The 20,584-nt window shown below is 44.3% G+C and overlaps 1 protein-coding gene across 3 annotated transcripts in view; it reads right to left on the bottom strand.

Moving 5' to 3' along the window:
- kcnt2 (potassium channel, subfamily T, member 2) overlaps positions 1–20,584 on the bottom strand; it is a 789,028-nt gene that overhangs the window by 423,059 nt on the left and 345,385 nt on the right. The window lies entirely within an intron of this gene.

Consider the following 20,584-nt stretch of genomic DNA (forward strand, 5'->3'; position numbering starts at 1 on the left):
TATTTAGAGTAATACGCAATCTCAGTACCTAACGCATCCTTCCATTCTATGTTACCATCAAGCCAAGAGACCAACCCTCATTCAAATAGGGAGTGATAGAAGAGTGTTCCACAAATTTAAGATGAGGAGCAAGTGGTGAACCTATAGTTCAAGACTAGCAAAAAGAGTAGATTATAGAAAGGCCATTCTATTTCTCAGCATGCATTTATGGTATTATGTGCAGAATTCATTTTGTGAGACTTACAGCATACTTACACTTGCTACTTGGATGTCTCATCCATTCGGCTTTCTTTTGTGTTGAAAGAAAATTACTACAGACAATACCATTAATAGCAGCGTTTTATCTGTTTGGAATTTTTTGGCCACACATTCAAAGAAAGGTTGAACCTGAATTTTAATTTCTTCTGGAGTGACTTTGAAAGCGAAAGCAATGTATAATAGATACTTGCTGATCTCCCACAGCTACAGTCTGAAGTACAGCAAGAACCACAAACAGATGCAGCTGAGGGAAAAAACAGACACGAGGAAAAATTGAGCAGGAATGGCTTGGAGCACATCTTTATACCGTATTTTAGAATAATTATAATATAATTACAAACCTGTTGTTGCCTTTGTTTTGTGCGCTACAAACTTTGGAAAGTGAAAAGAAGTTAGGAAAAGATTGGAGATGAGAGAGCAGAGAGCAAAGGGTGCCAGATATTGAAAGCAAGAGAAAGAGAGAGGGGGAGAAAGGACGTGTGTATGTGTCAGTCCACATGCATGTGTATGAGAAAGAGAGGGGGCAGAATTTCACTGGCCCCCACCGTTGGGTTTGCAGGCATGGGGGATCCGTGAAATTACCTGGCTGGCCTTCTCGACACCCTCCCTCCCACCCCCGACCTATTGGGTGGCAAAAAAGGCCAAGGGAGGGCTGCTGCCATTGCCCCAATTGAGGCCTTTGAGTTAAAGGCTGCTTTCCACCCAGCCACAATTTTCCAGCCAGTGGGAGGTGTGCACGGAGTTGGGAGAAGCCTAGGAGATCATCCTGCTCAGATATCAGGCAGGAAGGGGGCACCCGGGGTGGGGTGCACCATCACCAGCCTCCTTTCCAAATTGGGTGTCCTCGCTAAGGTCTACCACCCCATCCCCAGGCGCATCATCCCAGTGCTCCCTTCCTGCCACAGCCCCCACATTCCTTCACCCCTCGTGTCTTCTCTTCATCCCCACCATGAGCCACTGCACCCTCTTGCCCCTATGCTTTCTGGCACTGTAATCCCAGCGATGGTCAGCACTCCGAGTAGCGTTGCTGTGACCAAAGAGCTGTTAACTAATCAAATAGCCGGCATCTCTCTAAAGATGTGACTTCCTTCTGAGTGAGGGGCAGAAGAAGCACCTCTAGTCAATTAATGCTTCTTGAAGCATTAAATGGCTGTGGAGCATTAATTGGCTGTGGTACAGTTGGCATTGGTGGGGATACATTCCCCTCTCATTCTTTGGTTGGTAGGACAGGAATTGGAAATATCCTGCCCAGAGAGAGTGAGGTAGAAAAGAAGGTTAGATTTTCAACTTGTCAGCTGGCTGTTAAACTGACTTTCTGGATTGGCTGCCATTGCACAGCCAACATCATCAGTTTTATGTCCAGCAAAAAAGCTATCCCCAAATGTCTTTACTTATTTAATGTTATTTCAATCTTCAAAAAAGAAAAAAGCTGCTTAACTTTCTTATGTTTCATTAACAGTTAAAAGACCTGAGCGCTAATAATACCCGTAAGGTGGAGATTGGAATTTCTAATGCAAAATGCAAAGAAAAAAAGAGGGGGAGGGTGGGGGGTGGAGGGACATAGAAAAAAACTCAAATACAGATCAAGGCAGAGTAAATCCTTTCCTTTCTCAAATTTATTTTTAAAATACACACATTGAATTTTGAAAGCAATCAACGCCTCAGAGAGGTAGGAAATTAGATGATAGGATCGGTTGTGCCAACTGAAGACCTAAAACGATTGTGTTTTTCTTTAATTTAATCTTTACCACTTTGACGGTCTAATTGATTGCTCTGTTACCAACTGCACTAGGAAGAGAAAACAGGCCTTGAAAATATCAATCCTATCCCATCTCCTGTTTAACAAACCAGGATACTAAAAACTCACGACACCCTTGCAGCTAGCATAACTAGAACTTAAATGATGGAAATAGGTCATATAATATAACTTGAAGCTAATTGCAATATGCTTGTGGGAATTTAGGTATTTGTACTATATGTCCAATGTAAAGTGGTCGATCGTTTTGTCTAATATATGTTTAGTATCTCATATTTCACAAATCAAGCTGATTCAGTTGAAGATGTCCCAGTTTTATTCTACCCAGCACAAGAAAGCAAAATAACACTAATGCATCAGGGAGTGATTTTGCTGTTGAGACTCAGAGAACAGTACTTTTTTCACATTCTGTGGCATTGTCCTTTCTGGGAGCTGCTGCCTGTTATTAGTAATTGGCATAAAATATATTTCTTGGAATTAACATTGGATAGTAAAGTTCACAGTAAATCAGAATGATTTTATTAATATTGCTCAAAGGAGGTAGCTACATAATCTCACCTCGTCTTTGACAGGCACAGCTGCAGAGATTAGCATTTTATAATGCAGCAACATGGAACTGTAGCATAAGATCTGTAAAGGGCTGAAGATACCCTATGGGCCTTGGGATTTAGGCGTTGGAGTTGTCAAGGGGGAAGGGTAGGGCTGTCTTCTGTTATGTCGTTCAGGAACCGATCTCTCAGCAGAGAGATATGATGGATGATGTTGCATTTATCTGTGATGGAGCAGATAATCTGTCTCTTTTTTTTCTTTTGTTTACTTTTATTTACTGTTTCTTTCTTGTTTCTATTTAATTAGATATTTATGAAAGGGAGAAGTCAGAGGTACAATAGAAGCTTAATTTTTTTTTAATTCATTCACGGGATGTGGGCTTTGCTGGCTGGACCAGCATTTATTGCTCATCCCTAGTTGCCCTTGAGAAGGTGGTAGTGAGCTGCCTTCTTGAATTGCTGCAGTCCCTGTGATGTAGGTACACCCACAGTGCTATTAGGAAGGGAGTTCCAGAATTTTGACCCAGCGACAGTGAAGGAATGGCGATATATTTCCAAGTCAAGATGGTGAGCGACTTGGAGGGGAACGTCCATGTGGTGGTGTTTCCATCTAACTTTAGCCCTTGCCCTTCTAGATGGTGGTAGTCATGGGTTTGGAAGGTGCTGTCTAAGGAGCCTTGGTGCATCTTGTAGATGGTACACACTGCTGCCACTGTGTGTCGGTGGTGGAGGGAGTGAATGTTTGTGAATGGGGTACCAATCAAGCAGGCTGCTTTGTCCTGGATGGTGTCGAGCTTTTTGAGTATTGTGGGAGCTGCACTCATCCAGGCAAGTGGGATGTATTCCATCACACTCCTGACTTGTGTCTTGTAGATGGTGGACAGGCTTTGGGGAGTCAGGAGGTGAGTTATTTGTTGCACAATTCCTAGCCTCTGATCTGCTCTTGTAGCCAAAGTATTTATATGGCTAGTCCAGTTCAGTTTGTCAACAGTAATCCCCCAGATGTTGATAGTGGAGAATTCAGTGATGGTAATGCCACTGAACGTCAAGGGGTGATGTTTAGATTCTCTCTTGTTGGAGATGGTCATCACCTGACACTTTTGTGGGACAAATGTTACTTGCCACGTGTCAGGCCAAGCCTGGAAATTGTCCAGGTGTTGCTGCATTTGGATGTGGACTGCATTATTGGACTATTTGTATGGAATATGACCTGATTTCATAAGGTTAATATTTTACATGTCTAATTGGATGTCAACTTAAATTAATTGTTTCTTATTATTTTATACACAAAAAATAAGAAAATTTGTAAAAAAAAATGTATTAACTTCCATTACTTTCAAAGTATATTAGGTGTTTTGTACTGAATTGCTTGATTTTGCGAAAGTTAAAAATATGATCATTCTTTTGTACGAGCAAATAAAGAACTATTTACTTACCCAGTTGCATAATATTGCCTTAATGTTATCTGGATTGTTCAGGCTAGCCAATATTAGTTTAACATTCAAGATGTTTAAACACTCGCTTTACGGGTAACATACTGATCAGTTTCCGTAAATGATGAAAAAAAATTATGCGTATTGTCAATGTTTCAACATTTATTTCTGTGGAACATCATTGATTAGTCATGATTCGAGATCTTTGTCCAAAGTCTAAATCTTTTTTTAAACTTCCATTTCCCAATCTATTACAGGACATCACTTCCATTCAGTTTATATTCAAATTAGACTAGCTACTAAATTATTTTTTATAGAATTTGAAAAACGTGCAATCTTACATTTTACAAATGAGGATTTCTTCAACTCCCCTCAAAAAGTTGTCAGTTAATTAAACTCAAAAACAATGGTGAATATTTCTCTTTCTTTGCAGTATTCCATACCACGACTGATAGAAACACCTTTACAGTTTTGCTTGATATACAGAACTTTACAGCTTAATGGAATCACATCCTACTTAAGATTCAAATTTAGGACAGTAACTGAAGAACTATTGTTAGTGAAGTCCAACAGGGGTCTCTCTATACCAATCAAAAACAGCACTCTATCTTGGTCCAAAACAGAACACAGTCCAATTTTTACTTTGCTCAGTCATTTCTGGAAGTATTCCTAAGACCATAGACAATGCCAGAATCTAACTGGAAAACGTGAGATCATCAATGGGGGCGTTGATGTGGTTTCAGCCCACTTGAAAAATCAGCTGAAGGCTTGTGCAGGGTATTGCAGGGTGGGGAAAGAGGTGGGAAATCGAGGCCTGTGGCTCTTGTTTAACAATTTGGTTTCTTTTAATTCTAATAGTTATTTTTTATTAAATCCAGAGTGGTAAGAGTAGATAGTTTTTTTTGTCCTTAAGATAATCCTTATAATAACTGAGGTATGCAGAACCACAGTGTCAAACAGACTACTATTTGGTCCCCATACAAGAACTGCATTCTACCGAATGTCCATACAGTTATAACTGTTTCATAACAACATTGGAGGATTCTATGTTCTATTTATGATTCTTCCATTTCATGAGCTTTGATTTTCCCTGCAGTTCTGCTTGATACCTCCCTGCAGGAGTTCAAATGATATTGGGACTTCTGTGGCAGAGGAGATCACAGTTGTAAATGCATGTTGCACTATTCGTTGACAGAACATTGTCACGGCTTTAGCACACTACTCTATTTTGAGTTACTATTTCTTGAATAAAGCACACACAGTTTTGACTTAAACAAACTTAATTGCATGAACAATAGGGTATTCCATATATTGAAATGAGTTAACCAGGACAATATGTGCTTAGTTCCATATATTTCTGTTCAGGAAATGTCCACAGATCTCAACAGATTTGGTATGGCTTATCATTAATTATTCTTACCCTTTATAATCCTGATGGATTAATTGGGTCTAAGGAGGGTAATCACTGTTTTACAAGCAGGCAGAATGAACAAAACAGGTATTTATTAAAAAGGACCCCAAAAAAGAGCATACACTGAAGTGGCTATAAATTAAGAATTGTGGGGGATAAATGGAAATATTTCAACTTTAAAGAAATGGCAACAGAGATGGGTGGTGGTAGGGAGGGATGCAAACTAGTCAGTAAAAGATACCTTAATAGAACATTTTGGTTTGGGAAGCAAAAAATGAAAGAAAAAAACTCAACATAAGAACCTGGACATACTTTTAGCTACTCATGCATTTAAAAATGTGAAATATTATTTAGTATGAGAGATGATTAAACTGTGACATCTGAACCACGTGCTTTGAACAGGACAAAAGTGATAAGCCAGGACAATAAGAATCTGCCAGCAGAGATTCCCTATAGCCTTTGTTAAATCAAGAGAAATTGGCTTTCAAAAGTCTCAAGATCCAGGAATTAATTTGGGTTCTTCTATACATCTTAAAATTGCGTTTACCCAGTAAATCATTTCCACTTTGCACAAGATGGTATCAGTACATTGTATAGCAATGATATTTGCTGCTGCTCAAAATGGCTATTAGTTATTGCTACTGCGTATAGACTGAGTTCAAATAAAATTAATGAGAATTATTTCCATTTGCAGGATCACTACTTCTACATTCATAAATACAACTATGTTCTAATTTGTGCTCTGGATAGAATTTTACAGGTCCCCTTCTGCGGGTTTGCAAGCGGGTGATGGCCCATAAAGTTCCTGGGGAGGCCATCCCACAACTCTTCCCTGTGCCTTCGACCTGTCTGCAGGGTGGGTGAGGCCTCAGGAGGCCAACACAGCCTCAATTTTGAAACAGGAAGGAGGGCCTCAGGGACAGAGGAGAAGCCTGGCAAGTCACCCTGCTCAGGGAGGAGAGGGATGCCTTCCTCAAGGTTCCCCTTTCCACATTGGACGCCTCCCCGAAGTGCCACAACCCCAACCCCCAGTTACACCCTCACTATCAAGACCCTGCCACTAGCCACAGCCTCACCTCCACTCCCCGGCCCCATCATGAGAATCCATCCACACCCCCCACCTCCAAGATCTGGACTCCTGAACTCAATCTGGGGACTGTTTTGGCCAGCAGCTCTCTGAGGTAGCACTTCCACTTGAGTGATGAATGCAAGTCCTGTCTCCAGCCAATTAATGCTCCTCAGCCCCAGTGTAGAAGTCAGCCCTTTATTTCTAGAGCAATAGAATTGAAATGGACAGAAGTTATGCTAAACCTGTACTCAATCTCGGTTAGACCACACTCAAGAGTACTGCATGCAGTTCTTGTCCCCGTGTTCAAATAGGATATAAAGACACTGAAGAGGGTACAGAGATGACATACAAGGTTGATACAACAAATATGTCAGTAGAATTAGCAGAAAAGGATTGACAATTTGGGTCTCTTTTCTCTTGGAAAAAGGTGACTGATTGGTGACCTAATAGAGATCTTTAAAATTATGAATGGTCTTGAAAGAATGGATAGAGAGAATGGCTGAGATTTTACAGGAGTGGGCTGGAAGGCAAGAGGGCCAGGAAATTGGGTGGGAAGGTGGGGGCGGGGTTGTTGTGACCATCGTCTTCTCACCACTTCCGGCATTTTACCTGTGGTGGGGGAAGATGGACGACAGCCCTCCTCCCCTGAAGTTAATTGAAAGCCTTAAACGACCAATTAAGGGCTAGTTAAGGGCCATTTCCTGCCACTGCTGGCATTTTACCAGGGGTGGGTGTCACTCATCTTGTGTGGAGATAATCAGGTTTATCAAGGCAGCCTCATTTTGGGCTCAGGTTCTCCAGATAGGACACCCAATGGCCCATGGAGGGGCCCCAGATGGCAAGGGATGCCATCAACATCAACACTATCCCCAGCTCCTGACCAACCACTACCCCTTCCCCCTCGCCGGGGCCTGCCTAACTGGCTCAGAGACCCCGAATCCACTTACCTTAGTTCCAGGGTGATATCCATGATGCTCCTCCAGGCCGGGTGCAGTGGCAGTGACCACAGTTCCCAGTAGAGTATTGCTGGGACTGAAGAGGTGTCAACCATCCAATTGGATGGCAGCTTTTGGGGGTGGATTTTGTCCCTCAAAGGGACTCGAGCCCCAATGTCAGGCAGGATGTGAGATTTGGTAGAGGCTCCCAGAAACAGCCAAGGTGGTGTTGCCCCCAACTTTCCAGTCCATGGACTCCAACAGCATCCTGTAAAATCATGGCCAGTGTTTCCACTTGTAGGGAAGAGCATAATTAGAGGCCATCAATGTAAAACAGTCACTAACTGGCACTTACAACAGGAACAAAAACAAAAACAGAATTACCTGGAAAAACTCAGCAGGTCTGGCAGCATCGGCGGAGAAGAAAAGAGTTGACGTTTTGAGTCCTCATGACCCTTCGACAGAGCTTGGGTTCGAGTCCAAACCTATTGTGATTCCACTTGCCCTATTGACTTCAACTGTAACCGTTTGAATCTTACTGGAACTAGTTGACTTCCAGTTGACAAGCAAACTGGAACCAGTTGGAACTAAGTGGAGCCAGTTGCCATTTAGCTGCTTCAATGATTCTTTGAACTGGAAACTGTACCAATTGAAGCCAACTAGATTGGCTTAAGATAAATTACTGCCTGTAGACAAAAAGGCATTGGTGTGTGAGTACACATTTTCACGTCAAGTTTGCAATGTGTTACAAAGAGCACAATGATACTTATCTCCTCACCTCACATATATGAATGTGTTACACAAATACAAATTTATTAATGCTCTGCATTTAACCATTTCAAGATTTTTGATTGTTTTTTGAGTAGTCACACACACAGGGTCACATAATGGCAAAATGTAAACTCCATTATATTGAAAACTTCTCAGGATAGGGAGAAAAAAAAATCAAAAGAATTTTTCTCAAAGACAATATGAAAAAATCCATTATGGGAGTAACCATTGCCATAAGTACTTTTTGCCATGATATAATTGCAACTATTACTCAGTGGTAATATTCCTTACACCTAAAGTTATTAGGAAATAACCTCCCATTCTCTGACAACCCCAGTCAAGAATGGGCAATAGCAAAACTTACATGGGCATCAATTAAGAACGTGAATTGAAAAATTGGCAAATATAAGTGGAACAAAACTAAAAAAAGCACATTTTGGAAAAAACGAATACAAGAGCTGAACATAAGAGGTAAACAAATACAAGTTATGGTCATAAGAAATGATAAGCATCACAAATAAACATAAAAATCCAATGGAGGAAGATAACCCCTTGCCCGCTGCAGGCCATCTGTTCCCCCTTGACGGTAACGGCTACCTCCTGCCTGACCTGGTGCTCGCCTCGCCCCTCCCAGCATTTGACACCTTTCTCCTGTTGCTTGCCAGCCTGGTCCCTATCGCCAAATCTCTTTTTGGGGCCACTCGCCCTCCTTTGGACTGCACCTCCCGAGCTGCTCATTGCCGACTAAGAGGTCGGGAGGTGTGATCAGAAGGAGGGTGGGTGGCCTCAGCAAGAGATTCGGTGATCGGGGCCAGGTCGGCAAGCAGCGGGAGCGAGGTGTCAAATGCTGGGAAGGGGGCAAAGCGAGCACCAGTGCGGGCGGGTGAGCGGGCGGGAACAGCCGCAACAGAGAGCAGGGAGGAAGCGTTCAGAGCCAGGGAAGGCAGGAGCAGCTGTTACCGGAGAGCGGGGGTGGGGGGGGGGGGGGGGGGGGGGGGGGGGGGGGGAAGGGGGGGTCACTATTATGGAGCGGGTGAGAGACACTGAATTAGACCTGAAGTTCCCTGGTGCCAGCGCAGGCAGCAATGTGACCACCCACAGGGCGGGAGGGAGGAGACAAAGCTGAAGGAGGCCACGCCTTCTGCATCCTGATTGGCCAGGTTTATCAAAAACCTGCTTTCTGATTGGCCACAGTATTTGTTAATGAGTGTCACACCTCCTGCAATGTTGCAATCCGGGCAAAGGAGGGAAAGTTTGTTTATTTGAATTTTCTCAGTAAGGAGAGGGTGGGGATTTAACACTTATACTGGAGACAGGTCTGAAGCTATGGAGGTTGTTTTAACATCTATCCCTGATAACCTTTGATTCCCTTGCCTAACAAGAATCTATCCAACTCTGCCTCAAAAATATTCAATGACCCCACCTCTAACACTCTCCAAGGCAGAGAGTTCCAAAGTCACAAAACCCTCAGAGCAAAAATTCTCCTCATCTCTGTCCTATGAGGGTGACCCCTAATTTTAAAACAGTGCCCCCTTGTTCTGGACTCACCCACAAGAGGAAACATCCTTTCCACGTCCACCTTGCCAATATCGTTCAGGATCTTATATACTTCAATCAAGTCACCCCTCCCTCTTCTAAATGCTATTTGGGGCAAAAAGAGGCCAGTGAGGAAGTTGTACATTGCAATTGATGGCAAGATAATGATTCTTAGAATAAATTTTCAAAACATTTGATAATCAATGCTGGTTTCAGTTAAAAGTGAAGGATCACACTGTTCAACTTGCCTCCATCACTAACAATATGTATTCATTGAGACTGAACTGTTGAATAACCTCACATAGAGCCTGTAGTTAATCTATTAACATGTAAGATATTGAGATTGTCCCTGGTTCTATCTACAGGTAAAACTGCCAGGTAGTATTGAGATACCAGAGGGAATGTGCAATAAGGTACACAGCCAAAAAACAAATTCATCATTCGACAAGACTTTGGCTGTTGGCATCTGTGGGTCCGATGAATTGGCAGGCTGTTTTATTGCAGGCAGCATAGAGGATGCAATTTCTTGCAGCTGGAGGTTGGCTTGGCGACCTTTTCTCACTGTTTTGGAAGTCCCCAACTAATTTCAAGCTTAAACTTTTTCTCTTACTTTACAGCATGTTTCACCCTCCACCTCTAGAACCAGGGGAGGAGGCTTTCAAGAAAGAGTTATATCCAAGATGATTCAGGACCTCAATAAGAGATAAAAAGATCAAGTGAAGCACTCAATGTGTAAATGTAAATGCTTAAGTTCAGTAGCTTGATTAGCTGCTGTAATTTAGCATTTCTGGATTTTAACTGTTTATTTTTTGGTTCCTGCATTGTTTATTTGGTGTTTGCATCATGTATTCTGTGTTTTTATGCATCACAATAAAATTTGAGATTTACAGTGCAGTCCAGTCAAGTTATATTTCATTACCACACACAAACACTTTATTGGTAGTTTTCTTTTCATTTATTAGTGATATTTTATATGAATGGAGTGGATTAATTTTATAGATTTTCCCTTTTCAAGTTTTGAATACCGAGCTGCAGGGTGACTAGCTGTCCCCTCTTTTAAGGGATTGTCCATTGACTGTTTGTCCCATAAGGGACACCTTGTGCTTGTATTTCCTAGGACAGCCTATGGAGACCGATCCTGGGAGTCTGCAAGGTGAGTGTGAGTGATTCAAGTTGCACTGAAATTCAGCCCGTCAGCCAGCAGAAGGTCTCAACAGGATAAGTTATAACCCCAGCCCCTGGTCCCAATTTTTAAAAAAACACCCCTCTCAACTACCCCCTCCCACTTACTAAACCCCCACCCCCTGCTCTCACAGTCACCAGCACCCCACACCCCCTGCCCAGTCCCATGGTCAAAGTGTTCCTTTAAAAGAGCTGATCAACCAGGACCAGCAAATTTAACCAGGCTAACTGGACAAAACCAGAACCAGCTTGATGACTCAAGAGGAAATAATTCAACTGAGAGCAACCCAGCTGGACAACAGGGAGTAGCTCAACTGGGACCAGTTCCAATTCCCATTTAAAACTGGACCTGTTAAAAACTGGCTTTTCCACAAAATCCATAATGACATTCAGAAGGAACTTCTTTTTCAAAGTGCGGTGAGAATGTGAAATTCACTACTACAGGGAGTGGTTGAAGTGAATAGTATACATGCATTTAAGGAGAAGCTAGACAAACATTGAGGGAGAAAGGAATAGATGGTTAGGATGATGGATTTAGATGAGGAAAGATGGCAGGAGGCTCAAGTGGAACATAAACACAGGCATGGACTAGTTGGTATATCCTATGTAATGCTATCTAGTCAGCTTTCTTGAAAACTCCAGTAGGTTGGGCACTTCAAGAGCCTTTTGAGGCTTTTCAAAAGCTTTCTGATTTCGGCATTATGCCAAATGTGACACTACCGTTTAATGGTCTCCCTCCTTTTAAATTTCACTTACATGCAATTTTCCATTCTAACCAATAGGGTGCTTCCTACAGTCATCTGAATCTGTACCTGAAACTATGCCATTAAACTGACCTCAGAAGATTGAGTGCATAAGCAAACTTTCAATCTGTTAGTCTCTATTGTGCTGCAAATTACACCAAGGTGAGAAAATCCAAGCTTCATGCACCCGTGAACATGTACTGCTATAAAAACAGCAGTAATTATCTGGTAGCATGTGTCCTTTTGTTTTGGTTCCAATTGCCTAAAATCTATTTCCTTCACAATGAACATTAAATCATTTTCCATAACTTCTGCTCTGCTTGTTGATGGCTTGTATGATTCTGTTTAGCTCACCTGGAAAAACTCAGCAGGTCTGGCAGCATCGGTGGAGAAGAAAAGAGTTGACGTTTCGAGTCCTCATGACCCTTCGACAGAACTAGTTCTGTCGAAGGGTCATGAGGACTCAAAACGTCAACTCTTTTCTTCTCCACCGATGCTGCCAGACCTGCTGAGTTTTTCCAGGTAATTCTGTTTTTGTTTTGGATCTCCAGCATCCGCAGTTCTTTTGTTTTTATCTCTGTTTAGATCACGTTTGCTCTTTAGTGTACATCCAAAGCCCCTTCTCTGAAGCAGGACCTATGATAATATGTATTATAACACTCAAGGCAGATCTAAACTCACACTTTATTGTTTACCCTAATCATGCCTGTCACACATTTTGTTGAATACCAAAAAAATTCAGCACTCCAGATCAGAATCTACTGCTCTTATCTGGATCATTATTTTAGCATTTCTTTATTCCTACTCCTGCATTCGAAGTGCCTAAATGGAAAACTTCCACAGGCTGGAATGGCTCAGCTACTCTGAACTTGAGTGACAGAGGCCACACCTGTGCTTCTTTTATCCATTCATAAATCTACTTCAGTGAGTTGGTGTTGTTAAAGCAGGAAATTGATTAATATCATTAGATGGAGTGGTGGGTGGGGCACAAAGCTATGGCAACAAGCTGTATAGGGTTTAATGAGTAGATGGTGAAAGCAGCCAAACAGAGCAAGGAAACTCACATGTGGCAGTGCTTCAGTGCAAACTTCAGTGCTGGAAAACACTTACAGGCCTGTTTCCTTGCTAATAATCAGCTTGCCACTCATACTTCGTATTTATGGAGAAAGGTACAAGGAAATTGCAGCCAATTGCTCATAAATTTTAAAACAGAAAAATAAGCTTAGGTAGCCAAAAACAGTCTTGTAAAATACAGCAGAAATCATAATTTATGGTGCTGGAAATAAGAATAGCATCTGTAGCAAGATTTCCAAACACAGTTAAATCTGATTTTGCACAACTACAGCAATTCAACACATTTTTGCAAAGTAACAATACAGAAAATATCTAAATGGAAATGGTTCAACAATTTACTAATACTATATTTAACAGCAATTCAAAAAACACTATTCTGCTCAAATTTCTGTACAATATTAAAGTTATTAATTAGCAAAAATAACATGAATTACTATTATACTTTCTTTGGTACATAATTCATTAATGGCAGATATCAGATGTCTTAAGATGTACAGAGATTTTATAAATCTATGAAATAACAGTGAAGAGAGATTTTAAAGTTAGATAAAATAACACAAAGGTAATAAGCAGTTTTATTTCCAGCTCGTATGAACCAACTAATCATCATTCACTTATTACACAGACCTAAATCTGGTTGTTTTATTAATCTGCTACAGTAAACAATTAAAATTTTGCCCAATATCTTCCTAAATCAAAATTCATATCGTAACTGTTTTAAGATATGGTTTGGTAAATGTTAGTTATCAACTACCTAATGCACAATATGATCTGTATCCATTGCCTGCAGAGCTTAATTAAACATTTTGTGATGGATTAAGACCTCACACTGTATATAATATACTCATTGCTATTTCTAAATTTAAACTGAACGTGGGCTAAACAGGATCCACGAAATGGCTGAACATATGCCTGTCTGTGACCCCAGAACAAAAGAAGCCACTTTGCAATTTCCAGAAGACTTACATTTTGTCATTTCTGTTGTTTCTGTTATTGCTGAGAAGCCACAAATGATCACCTGGGGACTGCACAGCCCAACTTCAAAGAGAGCTAAACAAAGGCTATTTGCATTTGATAACCCAGGCTTGCCAGGAGATGACACAGGGTCTGCTAAAACAAAAGGCTCAACAAGCATTCCTTTCAACTCAATGTTTGGGACATCCTTTGTTGAAGACCTGGAGGGTCATGTAACCTAGGCCTCTGGCTTGTGGAACATGCAATATTGCCTTGCGGAACTGTTTGGCTCAGTCTGCTGCTTTCACATCTGCCTAGCAGGCCACATAGAAAGGAGCTCTACCAAAGTTGAACACCAGGCCTCACCCACACTGCTTCTGTTGGTGTGTCATCATCTATAAGGCTGATTCATCTCTGCGTACCTATCTCGTCTTTAAATCAACACTACCCAGAAAAGTGAATTCTACAATATTAGTTTTCAGTCCAGAAACCTCGGGGAAGGAATACCTCACTGGACGTTGATGCAGGACTCTGGAACTCACGCAAAACAATATTTCTTTTCTCTGTGGTCTCTGTACTGTAAAACCTTCTTTTCTCTATTCCTCTCTTTACTATCTGAATCTGGAGGTGAAGTTGCAAACCCTCCTCGTGTTTTGAGTGTGTGCAAATAAACTAACCATTTGAGTTCACCTTATCTTGGGTTTGCTGTAGGGTTATGAATAGAAATTTGGATTGCACAAAAATCTAAGAGGTTGGGGAAATATGTCACTGGTTACTGGTTCAGAGGGAAACAAATCAAAACACCTTTCTGTTTACGGACGAGTGGTGAGAGGAGAAATCAGTGCTGTTTAAATTAATCACGCTTCCTATCTGTAACGATTTCCTTTATCTATTATAAAATGCAACAACTAGCTATATCCGAGAGCAACAATTTGACAGCCCCTTTCAAACCTGCAATCTCTACCACAAGAGCAGCAGATGCACAGGAACATCACCACCTTCAAGCTCTCCTCCAAGTCACTCACCATCCTGACTTGGAACTATATCACTGTTCCTTCACTGTCACTGGGTCAAAATCCTGGCACTCCCTCCCTAACAGCACTGTAGGTTTATCTACACCACATGGACTGCAGCAGTTCAAGGCAGCAGCTCACTACTACCTTCTCAAGAGCAATTAGGAATGGGCAATAAAAATGCTGGCTGATGTCCACGTCCCATGAAAGAACAAATAAAAGGTTTCAAAACCTCAACAAATCTAAATTGGTTTCCAGCAAAAAAATATTTCAACAGCTCAGAATTCACCATATCCTCTAAATTTAACAATGATAAAAGACAGATTTACCCAATAAACTTAGGGTGGAATCGTCCCAGATTTGCACTTAAGTGCAGTAGCGGGCGGGAAGAAAGAGGTTTTACCCGCCACCCACAATGGCTGCATTTTGCGCTGTATCGTCTCATTCCCGGCGCGTCCTGTCTCGTTAATAACGTGTTCCTTGGAAACATGCCGGGTCTCTGGCGGGGTGGCCTCTGATTCGCCCACCCCACCGTCACCTCAGGCCTTCAGTAATTCGAGCGCTATATTTAAAGGGCATCCGGCACAGAGCTCTCTCTCTCTCTCTCTAATGCATCGGAGACTGCTGCAAAGCCATGGCTACCAAAGGGAGGAAACATGCTGCCCCCAATTTAGCGATGCGTCCTTCGGGCACCAACTGGACGCTGTGGAAACGTGTCACGAACTCCTCAACCCCAGCTCTGGGCGAAGACCAGTGATGTCACCAATCCAGCATTTGAGGCGGTGGCAGCGGTGGTCAGTGCCAACGCACTGCAAAAGAGGACAGCCACCCAGTGCCTAAAGAGGGTGAATGATCTCTTCCATTCTGCCAGGGTAAGTCACTTTTCTCATCACTCTCAACTCTCACACTCAAAAACTCATCACACATCCACAGGGATCTCACTCACTGCCAGTTCAAGGGACATCACCTTTCACTGTCTCACGCACAACTTCAATGTCCTCATCCCATCCATGGGACCACTCACCACCCACACATGCTAGGCATACTTATCAACTGGCCTGGCAGGCGGCCTGCTTACACTCTCTCCATCTGAATTCATGCAAGACAAGCTGGCACACAACAAAAGGGAAAGATCGCAGACTGATAGTGGAACGCCTGACATCAAGGTCCTCACAGATGCTTAAAGTAGAGTCATCCATCTGGCCGATAACGAATTGGGCCATTCCTAGGCTGGCAGTGAGGACTGCAGCGCTCAACCAAATAAGGATTCAGCAATGCAACATCCATTAGACAACCCTGCTTGAATCAGTTCCCCTGTTTTACAGTCCCCTGCCATGCACTAATTATCTCTCCTTACTTTTGTAGCCAAGGGACCCAGGCCCTCGACTCTGAAAGCACCTCGGAAGAAGAATCTGATGACACCCTAATCGAGGACCCATATCAGCGCTCATCCATACCCTCCACCAGCGCAGAGGCACACACCTTGGTGGGACCTAGTTGTAGAGTAGCCTCGGGATCACAATCTGGTCAGCACTTCATACTTTCTGATCCACAACAGGCACTTTCCAGGCTTCCAGCACCCGGAAGACTGTTGGAGGCCAGAAATCTGCTGAGTCCGAATCAGATGAGGAGCCTCTGGGCTCAGTCATACCTCAATTGCAGGAGCTGCAAAGGCAAGCTCGGGAACATCAGGAAGGAATGTCCGCTGCGCTGCTCAGATTGTAAGGCACGATGGAGGAGTCCGGCCGCCTTCAGTCTGAGGTGATAGTGTTGGCATGCCAATGCACTGAGATCAACACTGGTAGGATGGCAGCTGCCATGGAGACCTTGGCTCAGGGCATTGGTCCTGCACTGCTGAGTGGGCTGAACTCCACTGCTGACGCCATTGGCCTCCAACATGAGAGGGTTGCGGCACAGCTCAATCTCATCCCAGCTTCCCCTTCTCCTCAAGGAGTCAGCCAGGGGCCCTCAGGCACCCATAGGGAAGAGGGTCAGCAGGTGCACACCCCGGGGCCATCCACCCATGTGACTGCAGGAGTGTCCAGACCATCCTAATCCCCTCTTCCTGTGACCCCAACAGCTCCAGCTCTACAGGCTGAGGAGGGTGCCACTGCCATGCAGCAGGACCCCGAAATCAGGCTGGGGCCCTCCAGGTCTCAGCCCTCCAGAGGATGCCTGTCAAGGCCATCTCAGACCTTGGATGGCAGTCATCAGGCTGCCTCCACCTCCGCTGTGGATGTCCGGGGTGCACCAAGACGTAGTGGCAGCGTTAGGAAGGTGTAGTTGCACAGCCTGGGCACAGGTGTTAATCACTTGTACTTAATGGTCACTATTGTAAATAAACTCCCATGAATGTCTCCCTGCCTATGACTACATGTTATGATGAGCAGTGTTGGTGTCACTCAGATGTGAAAGCTTGGTTCCTGCACAAGACAAAGGCAGGTATCTCAGTCCAGGGCCTCTTCCCTATGCAGTTTGTAACCATCAGCCCAAAGTGATGGTCTGGCTTAACATTCACTGGACACATTAGTGATGCCTGTACCTTATTGGCACTTGTCATTGCTGCCAGAATGTCATGGGCAGGCGTCACAGAGTTCTCTCATTCTCTCTGTGTGCGCTCTCAGCACCTTTAAGGTGGGGCTAGCCCCCACCTCTTCAGCATCTGTGACCAGTGATGTTGTGCTCCTGAAGGGCTCAGGTGCTGAAGGCAGACAAAGGATCAGGTAGATTTAAAGTTTTACAGCTGCATCTCCATGATATGACCCTGATCGTCGAGTGCAAGTGAGCTGTCCTCAGCCAGACAGGAGTCAGACATTCAGAGGCTATGTGAAGATCTATGGACAGTCCTCACTGAATGTTGTCATCATCCTCCTAGAATCTAGCTACTATTAGGTACTCCACTGTGTCTCCATGACATGAGCCTGAGCACTGAGGGTATGTGCGCTGCCATCAGCCACACAGGAGTCAAACGTTCACGGATGCAAGGTGAGGATGTCAAGATTGTCCTCATTGCATCTTGTCATCATCTTCCATGAATTTTGTGGCTATGAGGGCCTCTTGAGCTCGCCTGCCTCATCTGGTCAGTGCAGTGGCCTCATTGCTGGCATCCTCACCTTCGGGGACTTCATCACCATCATCCCCTTTGACGTCCTCCTCATTGGAGGAAATGTGCAGCTCCTTGCCCCTTTGCAGCACCAGGTTGTGGAGCACACAGCGTGCAACGATGACCCGCAACATTCTCTGGGGACTGTACTGCAGTGCTCCACCAGACCTGTCGAGCCACCAGAACCTCATTTTCAAAATGCCTTTGGCTTACTCCATCACAGCCCAGATGGTAGCATGAACCGCATTGTACCATCCCTCCGTTGCAGTCTGAGGCCGTCACACAGGCATCATCAGCTACGTCCTCTGTAGGTAGCCCTCGTCTCTGAGGACCCAAGCCTGCAGCCTCTCTGGACCCTGGAAGGTGTCAGGGATCTGAGACCTGCTAAGGATGTAGGAGTCATGGATGCTCCCTGGGAATCCTGCGCAGACCTGCAGGATGTGCTTGTGGTGGTCACACACCAGCTGAATATTTGGCGAGTGGAAGCCCTTGTAGTTGACTGCTTGTTGCCATGGAGATCTAAGTGCCACGAGTGCAGTCAATGGTACCCTGCACCTGTGGAAATCCCAAGATCTGCGCAAATCGCTGCGCTCTTGCTTCCTGGCTTTCCTGATCCTGGGCGAATTGCACAAAGTTCTGTCCTTTCGTGAAGATGGTGACCTTGACCTCTTGGATACACTTGCATGTGGAGGCTTGTGGGATCACCTATGGAGCACTGGAAGGAGCCACTGGTGTAAAAATTGAGTGCCGTGGTCACTTTCACCGCTACTGACATTGGATTACTTCCATGTCCCTTGATGCCAAATCCTGCAGCAGGTGAAATGTGTGACCAACCAGTTCCCTAGACATGCGCAAGATTTGGTGACACTGGTTCTGAGTCAACTGCAGAAATAACGGGTGCTGTCTACAGCCCCTGGGTCTAGCGAGGCACCTATGAGTGATGGCTCTATGTGGATCTTAAACTGCATGTGCAGCACCCCTGCAATCCCTTCATTTTCAGGAAGGTACTCCCCCCTTTGCTGAGCCAGGTGGCTCCATCGCTCTCTTCTTCTATTGTCTCTGTAAGCCATGAGGCATACTGCTAGATCAGCAGGCTCCATCATCCTAATGTTCTCCTCCTGCAGGATCAAAGAGAGAGACTCATGGGTTAGCATGGGTATACCAAGAACCTCTCAAGTCTGAAGGCCCCTTTACTCATACAGGAAAGTGATTGCCACCACTTGGATAGCCAGTGTATATGCACTCATTGGCTGTCCAAAACCCCACCTACCTCTGCCCACTCTACTTGACTAATTAGTGGCAGCTTTGCCCTCTGGACTGCATGCTGTGCTCCCAGCTCAGGCACAAGCATTCTCTTAGCCCGCACTGCCACACCACACTTCAACCACACTTGAACACGTACTTTAATAAAGACATGCAAGGGGTTCCACCTCCACCAGTGACTGCACCATGACCACCTTTCACAAGGGGATTGTACAACTTGCCCAGTCGGTCAATTGCTCTGCTGCCCCCTAAAATGCTCATTAATGGGCATTAGTCTGCACCCAAGAGGTGAGAAGTTCTGGAGCATTTGGTGACACTTTCAAGCTTTTGTGTTGCTTGAATGAGCAGAAAAGCTTCGGAGGCCTGACCGCAAACATGTCAATGGAGCCGCAGCTACTTTTGACAAGCTTTTCCAAGCGCGTGTCAATTCCCTCACCTCCCCCCACCACCCCCCCCCCCCCAACTCCCCTCCCCACTCCCACCAATTCCCTGGATGTGCTTGAGTCTTTCCTTTAGTCTGTCTTGCTGCCTTGCCTTCCACCCACCCCCAACAGCCTGACTCACACTGGAGCCCTTGCCCCAACACCGGACTGAAAGCCAGCCTGGAAAAAGTGCCTTGCCTGTACCCCCCCCCCATGAATACGCAATGCCTCTTCCTTAATGTCCTATGGGCAATGCTCATGAGCATTGTGCAGGGTTTTGTGCACTCACCTCCGAGTTCCCCTCGAAGTTCGGGTCACCAGGTGCACGCCTTTTAAAGGTAGCAGTGAAGCACATCGTTCTGAAGTCATGCTGACGTGGGCAGGAAATTTGACATGGTTGGGGGGGGGGGTGATTCCGGCAAGCAGGACTTATAATTAAATATAAATGTATTAAAATGATGTTCCTGATGAGCAGCAGTGAGAATCGCAGTCCGCCATTGATGGGTGGAGTAGATGATCGCAAAGCGGTTTCGCAATGGCATGAAACCGACTTTTGGCTTTCTCACCCTATTGTTCACTACCGCCCCCCCACCAACCTCCACCCCCCCCCCCCCCCCCCGCACTGCCATCCCACCCCACCCCACCCGCCATGACGCCCAACGTCAACGGGACCGGAAAATTCCGGCTAAGTTCAAAGGAGACACAAGTACGTTCATGAACATCATACAAATCCTAAGATAAAAACAAAAAACTGCGGATGCTGGAAATCCAAAACAAAAACAGGATTACCTGGAAAAACTCAGCAGGTCTGGCTGCATCGGCGGAGAAGAAAAGAGTTAATGTTTTGAGTCCTCATGACCCTTCAACAGAAGGGTTCTGTGGAAGGGTCATGAGGACTCGAAACGTCAACTCTTTTCTTCTCCGCCGATGCTGCCAGACCTGCTGAGTTTTTCCAGGTAATTCTGTTTTTATCTTACAAATCCTGTTTGTATTACTTAAACCTGTATCCATGTAGTATAGCAGCCACATTTTAATCAAAGTTAGAATGGATTGAAAGATAGCCAGTCCAAGTTTTTGGCTTCAACTTCTAACTCGTTTGCCACGTTGATTATA

The sequence above is a fragment of the Carcharodon carcharias genome, chromosome 16, assembly GCF_017639515.1.
Source record: "Carcharodon carcharias isolate sCarCar2 chromosome 16, sCarCar2.pri, whole genome shotgun sequence".
Taxonomy (NCBI): domain Eukaryota; kingdom Metazoa; phylum Chordata; class Chondrichthyes; order Lamniformes; family Lamnidae; genus Carcharodon; species Carcharodon carcharias.